This window comes from Equus przewalskii, chromosome 6 (assembly GCF_037783145.1).
Source record: "Equus przewalskii isolate Varuska chromosome 6, EquPr2, whole genome shotgun sequence".
NCBI classification, from domain to species: Eukaryota; Metazoa; Chordata; class Mammalia; order Perissodactyla; family Equidae; genus Equus; species Equus przewalskii.
The window spans coordinates 87665382-87680058 of record NC_091836.1 but is presented as its reverse complement, the minus strand read 5'-3'; the positions used below and the strand labels follow the sequence as shown (position 1 = coordinate 87680058).

The 14677-nt window shown below is 50.3% G+C and overlaps 1 protein-coding gene and 1 non-coding gene across 4 annotated transcripts in view; one reads left to right on the top strand and one right to left on the bottom strand.

Annotated features, from left to right (window-relative positions):
- Nucleotides 1-14677, bottom strand: part of NAV2 (neuron navigator 2) — a 706640-nt gene that overhangs the window by 474417 nt on the left and 217546 nt on the right. The window lies entirely within an intron of this gene.
- LOC139084385 (small nucleolar RNA SNORA1) lies at nucleotides 4838-4972 on the top strand. Its single transcript, XR_011541728.1, has one exon. It is a non-coding gene; the product is annotated as a small nucleolar RNA SNORA1 (small nucleolar RNA).

The window sequence follows — 14677 nt, the reverse complement described above, 5'->3', positions numbered from 1 at the left end:
CGATGCCTCAGTTTCTGCATCTAGAGTGGGGACAATCAGGCCTGTGTAGCAGGTCTGCTATAAAGACTACACAGCACGTTGCATGTCAAGCCTTCAGCACAGGGCCGGGTGCACAGTAAACACTCAGTAAAGGCCAGTTATTATTAGAGATGCTGTTTAGATGCCCTCGGAAGCAGTACTGAGCGTTGGATGGAACTCATCGTCTGAGCATGGCAGAGTTTGTGCAACAGCGGGAGTCTCAGCAGAGTGTCTGTCTGCCTGTGTCCCCTTGGGAAGGGGGCAAACAAACCCAGCAGGCTGGCTCCATTCTGAAGCTACTGCCCTGGTGTCCGGGGCAGCGGGAGGCTGGCCAAGCTCCCAGACAGCCTGTCTCGGGCCTGCAGCACAGCGCCGTTGCCTCACCAGCTTGTAATGAGCTGCGTCTCCATCCTGATTAGGGGAACAATCCTCACTCAGAAAGACTCGGGGGAAGGAAGTGACAGCGTCGTGGGGACAGGGCATAACCTTGCCTCCCAAGGAGGGGCTGGCTTCTGGGGAGCTGGTGACTTGAAGGTCACAATCCAAGATGGTGCCCATCCCTAAGGAGGAGGCTGAGCAGAGCCCACCGGAGCAGGTCTGGGTCAGAGTAGGAGACGTGTTGGGGCCAGCCCAGGGCTCTGTCTGCAACCTGGGAGGCAGCTGCTCATGGGCTCTTGTTTGCCAAGAAGGGCAAGCAAGGAAACCAATGTTCTCTGGGTACCTTCTGGGTACCAGGCCCAATGCCAGGCCTATGACATCATCACCGTCCTCAACATTGTCCTATTAAACAGAATATTAGGGCACCATCTTTTCCAAAGCTGTGGATTGCAGCCCATTGCTGGGTTATGAAAACAGTTTAGTGGGTGACGAATAGCATTTTAAAAATAACATGATAAAAAAGAAAGAAAATTTCGGAGCGCACTGCACAGAGCAAGGATAAGCATCGTCTTGCGGAAGTTTCATTTCTTTAATGTGCGTATGTGAGAGTTTGAGAGTGGGGCTGTAAGGGGGATAGAAACCGTGCCCATTTCATAGAGTTGCTGTGGGGATTGAGTGAGTTAGTAATTTCAGTGCTTACAGCAGCGTGGCAAAGGCTGCCAGCTCTCACCTCTGTTCCCTTGGAGACAGTTCAGGTTCCCTATATCCACCAACGGCATCCTGAGTCTGTCTGTCTCAAAGGTGATCTCAAGCCATGGGAATAAGCTTAGTCTAAGCACGGGGCAGGTAAAAGTCTGGTAGAATTTATGCCTCCGGAGTGACCTTCAGCCTCTGAGGACTGGGAGAAGATGCTGGATAAACCCCACAGCCTCCTCACCCCACAGGCAAGGATTCCGAGGCACGTCCCCACCCTCTCTCAGAGGGCGCCCAGCGGGACTGAGCCCCACTCGCCCACAGAAGCCACGACCTTCCCCATCTCCCTACCCCTTTCTCTCTCCGCTTCCTGGGATCCCCCCCACCAATAAACCTCTTGTACCTATATCCTTGTCTTGATGCCTAATCTTATTGTGGATGAACTCAACTTAAGCAGATTCTGGCACGAAGGAAGTGCTCCACAAGTGTTAGTTTGTGAGTCATGTTCATCTTGAGATGGGATCTGTGCAAATGCTTTATACGCATCATCTCATTTAATCTTCACTCCAACCCTATAAGAGGAACTGTGATGGTCCCCATTTTCCAGATAAGGAAACAGGCCTAGGAGAGCTAAGCACCCTGCTCACAGTTACGTAAGTAGAAGGAGGGGACCCCATTCTGAACCTATGTGTGGTACCCAAGCCCTGTGGTCACCCTCTGCACTCCGCCGAATCCACACAAGCATCCTGCCAGTTAGCTACCACCGTTACTCCCATTTGACAGAGGCGGAGATGGACCATTCAGGAAACTAAAGCACTCAATTCCCATGCTATTCGCTGCCAGGCTGGGACCAGCATCCAGCATTCCGACTCTTGGCTCCGTGCTTCCCAGGCTGCCTCCCAGCACCCTGCGAAGGGCAGGCATGGGCGAAACCCCTTCCCTCAAAGAAAAATCCGCGCAGAGGAGCCTGGCCGGCTGTTCAGCAAACCTGCGGTATGGGAGAGAGGTCAGATGCGGGTGAAAAGAAGGCAATTTTAGCAGGCTTACTGGGACTTCCAGACGGAGAGAAGTCTGTTCTAGCGCTCGTGCCTCAGCTTCTCAGCCTGTTAAATGGGGCCGCTGACCGGATACTGAGTCCCTCCACTCACTGCTGGCTTCAACGTTCACCTGCCCATCCTTGTCTCCAGCAGCCCCGCCATTCCCACCAAAGCACCATGAGCTGTACGTGCCTGTGGTCCGAGCTCCATCTGTAGAAAGTTCACCGTGGTTATTCACTGCCCATCTGCCGTGTGCCAGGCACAGCGCTAACCTCTCAGTGCCTCCACTTCCTCATTAGTAAATGGAATAATCTCAGTATCTGCTTCATGGGTTGTTCTGAGGATTAAATGAGCTAATTGTGCAAACCACATATCTGACAAAGGACTCATATACTCTCAAAACTCCACATTCAAAAGCCAAACAATCCAATGAGAAAATGCACAAATGATATGAAGAGCCACTTTACCAAAGAGGCTATACAGATGGCAAGCAAGCACGTGAAAAGATATCCCACAATACTGGCTATTAGGGAAATACAGAAGAAGACCATGATGAGATGTCACCACACACCTATTAGAACGGCTGAAATAACACCAAATGCTGGTGAAGATGTGGAGCAACCGAATCACTCACACATCGCTGGTGGGACTGTAAATGGCACAGCCACTCTGGGAAACAGCTGACTCTTTCTTAAAAACCCAAACATACACTTACCACATCAGCCAAACAATTGCACTCTGGAGCATTTATCCCAGAGAAATGAAGACTTATGTTCCCACACAATCATATGTGAATGTTTTAGCAGCTTTCTTTGTAATAGCCCAGAACTGGAAACAGCCCAGATGTCCTTCGATGGTTAAACTGTGATACATCCACGCCACGGTCTATTACTCAGCAACATCAAAGGAATGAACTATTGATATGCACAACGTGGATGGATCATGCTGAGTGAGAAAGAGCCAATCCTGAAAGGTCATATGCTGTGTCATTCTATTTAGACAACATTGTTGAAATGATGAAATGATGCAAATGGAAGATATACTAATGGTTGCCAAGAGTTAAGGATGGTAGAAGGAGAAGGGTGGGTGTTACCGTAAGGCGTGGCATAAGGAAGATCTTTGCGGAGAGACACTAGGTCTGTGTCTTGATTGTGGTCGTTACACAAATCTACACAAGTGGACACAGAACTATCCTCACGCATCCTCATTCCAATGTCAGTTTCCTGGTTTTGATACTGTTGTGTAATTACGGAAGATGGAACCATTGGAGAGAACTGGGTGAAAGGCACAAGGGATCTCTCTGTAGTGTTTTGCAACTTCCTGCAAATCTATAATTATTTAAAAATTAAAAAAATATTTTAAATGAGCTTGTTAAGAGTTTAGATCCGTGCCTAAGTGGCCACTTAATCAACATTAGCTCTCATTATTATTATCTCATTTCCATTATTACTTCATACAAATCATCTTATTCAATGCTCACGATAAGCTTGCGAGAAAAGTTTTTTTTACCCCCATTTTACAGACTGAAATACTAAGACTCTGACATAGCAGATAACTTGTCTAAGTTCACATATCCAGAAAGACCTAGGAACTGAAGCTCAAATCCACGGTCTTCTCACATACATGCAAGTACGAAGACCAGTAAGATAAAAATCTTTGCGTCATTGAGGGTAAGTAAGAGGGAAGGGCAATAAGGTAAGTAAGAGCTATAACTCAAACCCAAGCAGAATACCATAAATGCTGTATAAGTTCTATGGGAGGGCAGGAGAAGGAGGAGTAAAAAATTCCAACTGAAGAGATTTAGGAAGGCTTCCTGGAAGAGGCGACATTTGGGATTCTTTGAAGAACAAGTAGGAGGTCCATAGGTATGCATGGGGTAGTGGTGCAGGAAAGGGCATTCCAGGCAGAGGGAACCTGATTGTCAAGGGGTAGCAGAGCTTGGAGAGCAATGACAAACCCAGGGAGGCCAAAGCAGCTGCCAGAGTGCTATAGTGACCAGAGGCAGATGCAGACACAAGGAAAAGCAGAGGCAGCCCCTGAGGAGAGGCTGGGGACCGGGCTTGTTCCCCCAGCCTTTGCTCACTGTGGCCTCCAAATTGGAGTCTGCCGTGGGAGCCGGAAGACCAGTGTCTAAACTGTTTGTGCAGTTAAAACCGCACAAGAAGGGCCAGCCTTCTGTTTATGCTGCAAAAGCCAGGCAGAGCCCGCGGGTTCTGGGGTCCCAGGAAGCAAGGAGCCCTTCCATCTCAGGACTCAAGACAGAGTTGTCCAGGGTCCTCCCGATGCCCAGCCCCAGCAGATCCTGAAGGCAAACCCCTGCCCTTTGTGGGCTTTGGAAGTTTATCTTCCAACCGTCAGTCACGAGCTGTATCACCTCGGTTCTCGTTATCTTCCCTCCCCGACGATAGCCTCTGTGTGGCCAGGAGCTAGGAGTCTCTGGCTCGTCGTTGACCCCAGCTTGGAGTGGGCACATAGAGCTGTCCATATTCAATTCCACTTGACTGATCCAATACCAATTCATCGGGCACCTGCTAAACGCAGTCCCTGTGCTAGGGACCAGAGGCCCTTCATGGGAAGAGACAGCCACAGTGCGCCCACCGGGCGATGGCGGTGCCGACTGTGCAGAGGCAAAGGGATGAGAAACTACCCTGGACTGTGACTGGTGGAGATGGTCACTTCTGTGCAACTTGTCTTAAGAAATGTAGAGGTGAAGCCTCCTTCTCCATGAGAATGGGCGCCATTGATCGCGGTGTCCAGAAATTGCTAATGGCGCTAAACAGAGACACAGGTGATGCTCCCACCACAGTAAATGCATGGCAGTGGTGACGGTGAGCTCTGTAACACTTTTTGCCAAGGTCATGAGCGAAAATTGGATGTAAGACAAGCACAATATAGAAATGTATTAAGGAATAATACGTTTTAGGTCATAAGCCAAAAAAGCAATGTATTTTCTGCAATTCAACTTCTACAGCCCTAAAGTGAATTATCTGAAAAGACTCTAGGGGGGAGACATCTTGTAGTACGTCATCAGTATGTCCTTATTCAAGTGGACATAAAAGAGGCTCAACTGAGAAAATTGTGACAAGGCTGACTGACAGGACAACTGTGGATTAAGCACGGGGTCTTCCAAAAGGCCTCTCTTGATGAGCAGTCTTGACTCAAGCTTTGGAGGAACGAAGGTGACTCTGATGGGCAGTGGAATGAATCACAACATGTACAATTCCTTAACTAAACGTTTACTGACTTAAAAAAACGTGGAGGTGGCATTTGATTATCTGTGGGTCTTTGCAGTCAGGATTGTGGCTCAAATAACCCCCTCACCTCTCCACGTCCACTTTGATTTGCCTTTACCAGGCTGTCCCCCGGGCCGGGCTCAGTAGATGCTTTGGAAAATGGATTTTGAGCTGTCCAGGGCACCTTTTCCAGATGTACACTCAGGCTTCGGAAGGAAGAATTGGACTGAAGGGAGCAGCTGAGAGGGAACTCAGAGATGCCCTGGGACAATTGCTTTCCACCTGGGCTGGCTGGAGCCAGAGGGTTCCACAGACGTGCCCAGGTGGGTGGAGACTGCCCTGGGGAAGGTGGATGCTGAGGCCCAGGGCTCAGGGTCTCTTCCCGCTTCAACCAGAAGAGCTCACTGTGACCTTTCTTACACATCGAAGCTCCAAATACAGTGGAAGAAAGGTTCCATAATTTAAGGTTTAAAATCCACTAAGCTACTCCAACACCACCATCATCATCGTCATCATCATCATCTTTACAATAGCTGATTTTGAGTGTTTCACACGTGTGAGACACTGTTAAAAGCGTGTTACAGGCATTATCTCATTTAATCCTCATGGCAACTTTAAAAGGTGGGTATTATTATTATTCCACTACATAGGAGAAAACAGGCCCAGAGGATAGGTCATTGGACCAAAGCACACAAAGCATAAGTGATGGAGCCCGGCTGAGGACTCACGCAGCCAGCACGTGAGCCCGCACAGCTGTCCACTACAGATTCTGAGGAAGGTAAGGCCCAGAGAGAGGCAAAGACTTGCCCCTTCCCTCCCTCCCTCTCCATCCTTCAGTGTACCTTCCAGGACAACTCACAAGTGGCTTTATGTAGACCGTCCCTTGGTTACCAAGCATCTGTGCTCCCCAGCCCAGAGCGGCTGAAGGAGATGGAACTGTGACGGCCGATCTGCTGGGGGGGCCCTGTCCTGAGTGGGGCTGGGGCTCTCTCTTGGCCTGTAGCCTCATTTCCCACCCTCTGCTCCAGAGGAAGGGGAGGACTTCCGGCATGGCATTCCAGACCCTTCACGGTCTGCACTTGTCTGTCTGTGCAGCCTCACTTCCATTTTTTCCCCTCCATTGTCTCTTGCTATTGCAGATATGTATCCACCCTGTTCCTTTGCCATGCTGCTCCCTCTGCTGAGAATGCCCTTCTTACCTTGCTAGTGTGGCATACTCTTCCTCAGATGTCCCCTCTCTAGGGCTCTGACCTCCCTCCCGAGGCAGAACCAACCACACTCTCGCCAGCACGCTCCCTGTCCCAGCACACACCGCCGGTGCTCTGACCAGTGATCCGCTCCACTTGCTTGACTCAAGGACAAGCAGATGGTCCCATTTTTACTTCACTGAAACCAGGATGGTTCTTACAATCCATGCTTCTGATTAATGTAAGAGTATTTCTTGCTCCTGAATTGCTGTTATCAAATCAATAAACTGTTTTGTAATCGATGTTGTCTTAGGATCCAGGAAACACAAGACTTCTCTGTCTCCCTCCAGGCTGAGCTCACCTGGGCTGGGGGCCATGACCTGTATGTCTCTAGAACCCCCGTGGGCCAGCACAGGGTGGCACAGAGGAGAGGCCAGATGGTGGCAAGTCACGGTGCTCATGGTTGCCCTTGGCGCCCCAGTCGCCACGAGAGGCCTGTGGGGCTCTGGGCTCCAGGGCATCCGACAGGCCAGGGTATCAAGCCTCAAGCCATTTCCCCACTGCCCAGTGAGTTCATGCAACCGCTTCACGGCACATGCCCTGCAGAGAAACATGGGCAAGAACGCAGACTTCATTTCCCTGGTGCTGGCTTTCTAGTGCTGCCATAACAAAGAACAACTGACTGGGTGGCATAAACAACAGAAATTTATTTTCTCACAGCTCTGGAGGCTGGAAGTCCGAGATGGAGGTGTCAGTAGGGTTAGTTTCTTCCGTGGCCTCTTTGCTTGGCTTGTCGATGGTCGTCTTCTCTCTGTGTCTTCACATGGTCTTCCCTCTGCGCATGTCTGTGTCAGCATCTCTTATAAGGACACCTGGCATATAGGATTAGGGCCCACTCCAATGACCTCATTTTAACTTAATCACCTCTTTAAAGACCCTTTCTCCAAATACAGTCACATTCTGAGGTATTGGGAGTTAGGACTTGAACATACAAATTTGGGGGGGGACAAAATTTCGCCCAAGCTCTAAGCTTGGCCAAGCTCAGCAGGAAGCAATTCCAAACCACGCCACACTCCATGCCCTGCCTCCTCCTTTCTCTCACAGAAGTAGCCACAATAGCTGACCAGTCCCTAGGCCTTAGCTCTCTTGAATTTCCAAGAGAATTTTCCAGCATACCCTCTTCTGATTGGTCTACCCTTCGCTGTCCCCATCTATTTAGCTCCTGGCTCCAATTGCCTCCTTTCTAGACCTTCCAACCAAAATCTCCAGTGGCAGTTGCCCACCACTTCTCCTCTCAGAGCCTCACCCTCTTGTATAACATACGGGGATCTCAGACTTGACACGATCCCTCAAGAACATGGGACTTGGCTTACCGTTGTCCTTCCCTCGCCTAAGGCACACGTCCCTAATCCATCACAGCACGCTTTCCTGCAGAATCCAATGCCAGGAAGCCTTTGTCAAGTGGGCGGGCTTGTGAGCTGGGTCATATTCGCAGTTGTAGGCCTACACGTCCTCGAAGGGACCTTCTGATCTGAAATCCTGTGGATCTTTGGGTACAACATCCATACACTAGGTTGTTTTGGGTAGTCCCAAATTTATATAATTTTTACTTTCTTTAATAGAAGTAATTTATAAATTGCATAAGTAACTAAAAGTGTCTGGACTCTTTCGTGGGGAACATTTGACAAACCCTTGGAATCTGGGCCCAACAGGCGCACCCTCAATATGGCCTGGAGCAGATGACCAGGAATCTGGCTTATCTATTAGGTGGCCCAAGAGAGGAACAAAGCAATAGCACTGGTAGGATACTCATTCATTCATTCCTTTCACAAACCTTTTCTGAGCGTCTCGTTGCTGCTTGGCACTGCTCTAAGGGAAGGGGATTCACACGCAAAGATAATGATAGCCCTCGTGGTGGCCCAGGTGCTAGACCCAATGGCATCCTTTCTGTATTTAATCCATTATGGCCTCAGTTTTGGTACATTTCCCTTTCTGTAGGAAACATTACTAATTGTCCACTAAAATTCATGTTCTCCCTTCCATAGTATGTGGCTGTCCATGTGAAGGGGTTTTCCAGCAATGGCTACAATTCCCAGCCCTGCCCACATCTAGGTGTGGCCATGTGACCCCACTGGCCGAGTGTGAGAAGAGGTGAGAGTCACTTCTGGGCCGAGGCTTTTAAGAAGCAGGTGGGGCTTCTCTACATTCTTTTTCACCTTCCATTGGCTAGATGCAGGTTACTTCGAGGCTCTAGAGAGGAAGGTGAAGCCATAGGATGGAAGGAGCCTGGGTTCCTAACTCACTGGGTGGAAGAGGGCCACCCATGGACCAGAAATGTCAGCCTTGGACTATTATGGGGACCAGACATAAATTTTTATTGTGTTTGAGCCTTTATCCATTTGGGGATCTTTTTGTCAGCGAAGCTTACGTTACCCTAACTAACACAACATTTAAGTGAAGTCAGTTGCATTGCTACACTGGTCCAGACCCGTCTTTGTAGCTCCATTGCTGACTTCAAACTGCTCTTGGATGTGGGTACCCAAAGGAAATGTTCATCAGCCAGGAATTAGCCATACCTCTAAGCCAGATGCTTTTAACTCAGGTTATGAGGGGTACATAAAAACTCGGTGAAATAAGCTTTCAAAATTTGGGAGAAAACTGTAAAGCTTCTCTGAGAAATTCCCAGGCACTATATTTGTTTGCCTGGGAAATCAGTCTGGGTCCAGGACAACGTTTTAAGCAGCCAGAATCCCTTTGTCTGGGTTTCAGTACCCGCTAGCTGTGGCTCAGTGAGGGAGTAAGGACCACCTGGCAAAGAGAAATTAGCAAGTAACGGGAGCCCAGCCCCCAGGCTGGGTTAACAGCATGAGTCAGAGTGCTACAGAAATAAAGAAATCCCATTCATAAATTTTCCCTCGCCCCAGCTTAAGAGCTTTCAAAGTCATAAAGTCTATATAAAGCCAGAAGACCTGCAATTGTCCAATTAGAGGTTTTATCCAGGAAAACACACATTTTCAAAGTCACTGTTTAGTCCCCATGCCAGGAGTGTAGTTGGGCTAGCTTGGTGTGCCGGGCCTCTGGCTTTTCTAGAACTTTCCACTTCAGTGGGACAGGACAGAGGACTTCTCAGAGCCTCTCACCCCCCAAGGTGCAGTTCATGAGGGCCGTAGAGACACGCAAGGCCAACCGTTACTGTGAGAACTCAGGAAAAGCTAGAATGTACTTAACCAGCTCATCTTGGAGGGGAGTCGCAACTGACATTTACTGAGTGCTTACTATTTACTATTCCTGAATGCCAGATCCTGTGCTAAATACAGAGCACACATAATTGCATTTAATCTTTATTGCTGCCCTACAGGAAAGGGTCTATTTCCTTCCATTTTCCAGATAGGAAAGTGAGGCTGGCAGAAGTCAACCAACATGCTCAAGGTTATATGGCTCAGTGAGTAGCAGGGTCAAGATTTGAACTCAATACTTCAACTTCTACATTCTGTTGCCACTCCTGGGCCCAGGGGCTCTCACTCTCTCCCTGCCCAGCCATGTCAGCTCTGTTGGGAAAGACATTCAGATGGAACCTAAGGGAGGGCATGTCATTTCCCAGTGGGGGCTAGATTGACCAGTGAGGGGAGGCAGGCCTGCAGAGAGCCCCAATATTTTCCAGGCACTGTGCTAGTGTTTTACTTAGATCATCATGCTACATCCTTATAACAGTCCTGCAAAATCAGTATTATTCTACCCAATTTAGAACTGAGGCTCAGAGAGGTGAAGAGCTTTCCTGAGGCCACGTGGCCGGGAAGCCGTGGAGAGCCTGCCTGAACAGAGTCCTCGCTCAGAAACACTCTGCTAGACGCTGAGCTCACCCACCTACGTGTTGTTTGGCTTTGATTCTTGGGAGGGAGTCCTTTTGTGTCAAATTCCAACTCTAGTTGTGCACAGTTAATTGATAGCGTCCCTGACAGTCCTGACACACTGAGGATGTTGTGGCTTCCACACCCACACTTACTTTTAGGCCACTTACCAGCTGAGTGATCTAGAGAGTGTCCCTAAGCCTCTCAGAGGGGACAACGTTTCTGCTCTCATGGGACTTTGCATCTGGACCAGGGGTTGGCAAACTCTTCCTGTAAAGAGCCAGAGCATGAATATTTTAGGCTTTGGGGTCCATCCAATCTCTGAAACTACTCAACTCTGCCATTGCAGTGTGAAAGCAGCCACAGATGATACGCACATGAACGGAGAGGGCCAGGTTTGATCCCTGGGCCTAAGTATGCAGCCCTGTGATCCAGAGGGTTGAGATCTTCCACCAGGAAGTGTTCAATTCCCATTGTGTAAGGGCTATAAAGGAGAGGTGTCACGGGGCTCTGAGAGTTTATTCCCCCAGGAACTGGTCTCAGCAAAGATGGCAGATTGGACAAGGTACTCCCATGAGTCAGGGCAGAGCTAGGACCGGAGGTCAGGCCTCCTGCCCTCCCCCAGCACACGCTGTCTCCCTGGCCATCTGGGAATCTTCTCCGGAAGTTGAGGCAGGTCCTGTGCAACCCTACTGGAGGCGCAGTGACAACGGGAGGCACTCAGAGAGCCCAGGGTCTCTGCAAAGGCCTGGCTTAACCTCTGACTGGGCCAGAGGCTTCCTGGAGCAGAGTGCTGGCTCCTGCCTCTCCAGTGGGGCCCGGCTCTCACGACACCTTTTGGAAAGCCCCTCCAGCAGCTGCAGCAGCACGTGCCGCGTTAATTGACTCAAACCCCAGCTTGTAAAAGCCAAGCTCGCAGGCAGAGGCAGAGGCGCGCGGCGCAGGAGACGGCAGGAGCTGCTCTTTTCTTCTCTTGCAGCCACAAAAGGAAATGTTGGCGAGGCCTTGGGAGAAGGGGTGGTTGGTGGGGAGGGGACGCTGCTGGATTTAATAGCAGGAATACGAGTCGTTTGTCTTATTGTAAAATAGATGTGTGTTTGGACGCGGAAAACGCTCTGGATCCTTTTTTTCCTCCCCTCGCAGGCATGAAAAGCCTGAGCAGAACAAAATGCTGCTGATTTCGAGGCTATTTTGGGCGGCTGTTGCTGATTGTCTGCTCTCAAGGCCCTCGGCACACGCTACCTTCTCAAAGAACGGTTTTAACAGATTGAAGTGGGGAATGAATGAAGATCTTGCCGCTGCTGCCACGACCGCTGCCATCAGAGCAGAAAGCGGTCCCCAAAGGCCGAGCCGGGCCCGAGCCGCTAGCTTCTTCCCTCTCCCCGGATGCCCACCCCCCCCACGAGTCCTGCCCCGCGGTGCTTGCTGGCGCCTGTGCTAGGCTGCCCACCCCGTGCCAGGAAGCTATTTACCAAAGGAAATAACTCTGATAAGGGGATAAAAATAGCCAGCAATGACGGAAAACATTTTGTTGAGACATCTGTTGACAAGAGGGGAAATAGAGCTGTGAAAAAGATAGGTGGCGAAGGGCACAGAGGGAGCAGGGGGCCGACTGTGACAGTCCAGGGCTTCCAGCAGTAGCTGGGACAGAGCCCAGAGGCCAAGATGGCCACAAGGATGGCTGGCTCCAAATGGCCAATCTCCCCTGTGGGTCTGCAGCCCCAGTCCTGTGCTATCTCATGTGGCCTCAAGGCAGTGCGGGAGCGCGAGCCGGCAAGCTCCTCCACGTAGGAGGGATCCGAGGTCGGGCGTCTGAAAGCAGCCCCATGAGGGAAACAAGGGGAGGGCGGGCAGAGGCTAACCAAGAGCTGGCTTTTGGAGGTCAAGTTCCAGCTCTGACACTTGGAACACAGTGACCTTGAACAAGCGACTTAACCTCTGTGAGCATCCATTTCTTTATGTGATAACTGAAGATAGTGTGAGCCCCACGTCACAGGGCTGTGGGTGACAACCCCTGCCTGCTAGTCCCGAAGGCGGCATCATGCAGGTCACTAGGGCTTTTACAAACAGTGGCTGAGGGCACTCTCTGTGTCGGGCACTGTCCTGGGAACCCAGATACCCGGATGAGGAAGATGAAGCCCTGCTCTAAGACGCTTTACCTCCCTGGGGAACGCAGCAGAGATGGGAGAGCCCCTCTTAAAAATACAGAGCCAGCACTGCTCGCCCTGAAACAGCTGAATTGAGTGGCCCCAGACACTTTTCCTGGGCCACAGAGACATTCCTCCAACTCTGTGTGCCTACCCTGTGCTGCACACCGAAGAGGGAATGGTAGAAAGCTTCAGTCTGCCCTTTTGAAACACACAGCCTGGTGGAGAAGACAGGCCAGTAAACAGATACACGTCATCCAGCACAAAAAGGACCACAGCAGAGTTAGGTTTAAGAGGGAACCATGAACGCTGCCGTGGGAGCAGCAGGGAAGGCCTCAAGGAGGAGGTGACATGAGCTGAGTCTTGAAGGATGTGCAGGAGCTAGCCAAGCAGTGAAGAGAGGAAGGCATTGCCACAAGAAGGAATAAACAGCAGGGTGTTTGTGAGGAAAATGTCCATAGTTGGGAATGGCTGGTGTGCTACACACACGGACTGGTGATATTCAACACATTTAGTAATTGGTCTGGTAAGGGACCAGACACTCAACAGATGTTGGCCACAGCTCTGGATAACAGGGTCCTAGAGCCCCTCCCTGTGGCAGGACCTTCCCTGTTGGTTGCTGGACTGTTGGGAGGTCTAGGGAGTCATGACAAGGCTGGATGGTTGGAGGTTCTTAGGTGGGGGCCACAGAGAGAGCTCAGTGCGGTGGGTATTCACCAACTGGGTTAGAGGTATGGTTATACCAGTGTGTACCAGCTAATGTCTGCCCCAAATAGAGGTAGGAGTGGAGGGAGAGGAACCCTGGGCATGGGAGATAATGGGGCATCCCAGTGGGCAGAGATCGCGGACCACTATCGTGACATTTGCCAAAACACCTCCATTTGTAATCCATTTATACATGGATCTCCCATTCAAGATTTCATCTGGAGGAAGTACTCTGATGTTAAAAGGGTGATTCCTGCAACCTAGGCTCTGTTCTTTGCTGAGCATGTTGGACACCTGAATTCTGCCCTCCTTGGCCTTCGCATTTGCCCCCAAACTGTGGAAGGTGTGTGTTCAAAGGTTCTGAAAGCCATCCTTTCTTCCCATGGTGACCATCCCAGCTGAGGCCTCACCATCTCTTCTCCGGACGAGCACAGTTATCTCCTCACAATGAGCCTTCCTCCTTCCCGTCCTGCCTCCTTCAGTCCATTCGCCAAGTGACAGGCAGAGTGATCTTTCAAAAATTCACATCTGATCATGCCACTGCCCGCCAAGAGTTCCCCCTGGTTTTCAGGAGAAAATGCAACTTTCTTAGTGTGACATCCAAGGTCCTTTGTGACCAGCTGTCTCTGTAAAGTCTACCCCACGTGAACTGTGCCTGCCCCATAGAGGCAGGACAGACCCATCAAGGCAAGACTTGTGTCCGAGTCAATCTGAAGAGGGGCTGGGTGTTCTTATGGGCTGAATTATGTCCCCTCAAAATTCATACACTGAACTCCTAACTCTCGGCATGTGACTGTATTTGGAGATAGAGTCTTTACAGAGATAATTAAGTTAAAATGAGGACTTTCGGTTGGGCCCTACGCCAATCTGACGGATGTCCCTATAAGAAGAGGAAATTAGGACACACGGACAGACCCCAGGGGCACCAGGTGAAGAGGCAGCAAGATGGCGGCCATCTGCAAGCCAAGGACCAAGGCCTCAGAGGAAACCAACACTGCCAGCACCTTCATCCTGCACTCCAGCCTCCAGAACTGTGAGAGAATCCATTTCTGTTGTTTCAGCCTCCCAGTCTCTGGGGTTTGTTATGGCAGCCCCAGCAGACTCATACAGGTGACAGGAGAAGCCGACAGTAAGAGCAGTCAGCTGGTCCCTTTGTCAGGCTGCTTTGGCCTGATGCCACTAAGAATTTGCATTTTACAGCCTCTGTGCTCGACTGCATGCTAAGCCAGTAGACTTACGGTCATATTTGGCTCTCCACATGGCTGTTCTATGGGACATGAATTCAACAAGGAAACCACGTGAGCTTTGCAGACCCTGCAGCAGTTATATTTCCCCTGTGTGACAGACACAGGGATGCAAGGCTCACCTGCTCCTTCAGAAAAGGACCTGGCGCCCAGCTGCAAGGAGCGTGGTAGGCCTTCAGGAAGGCTT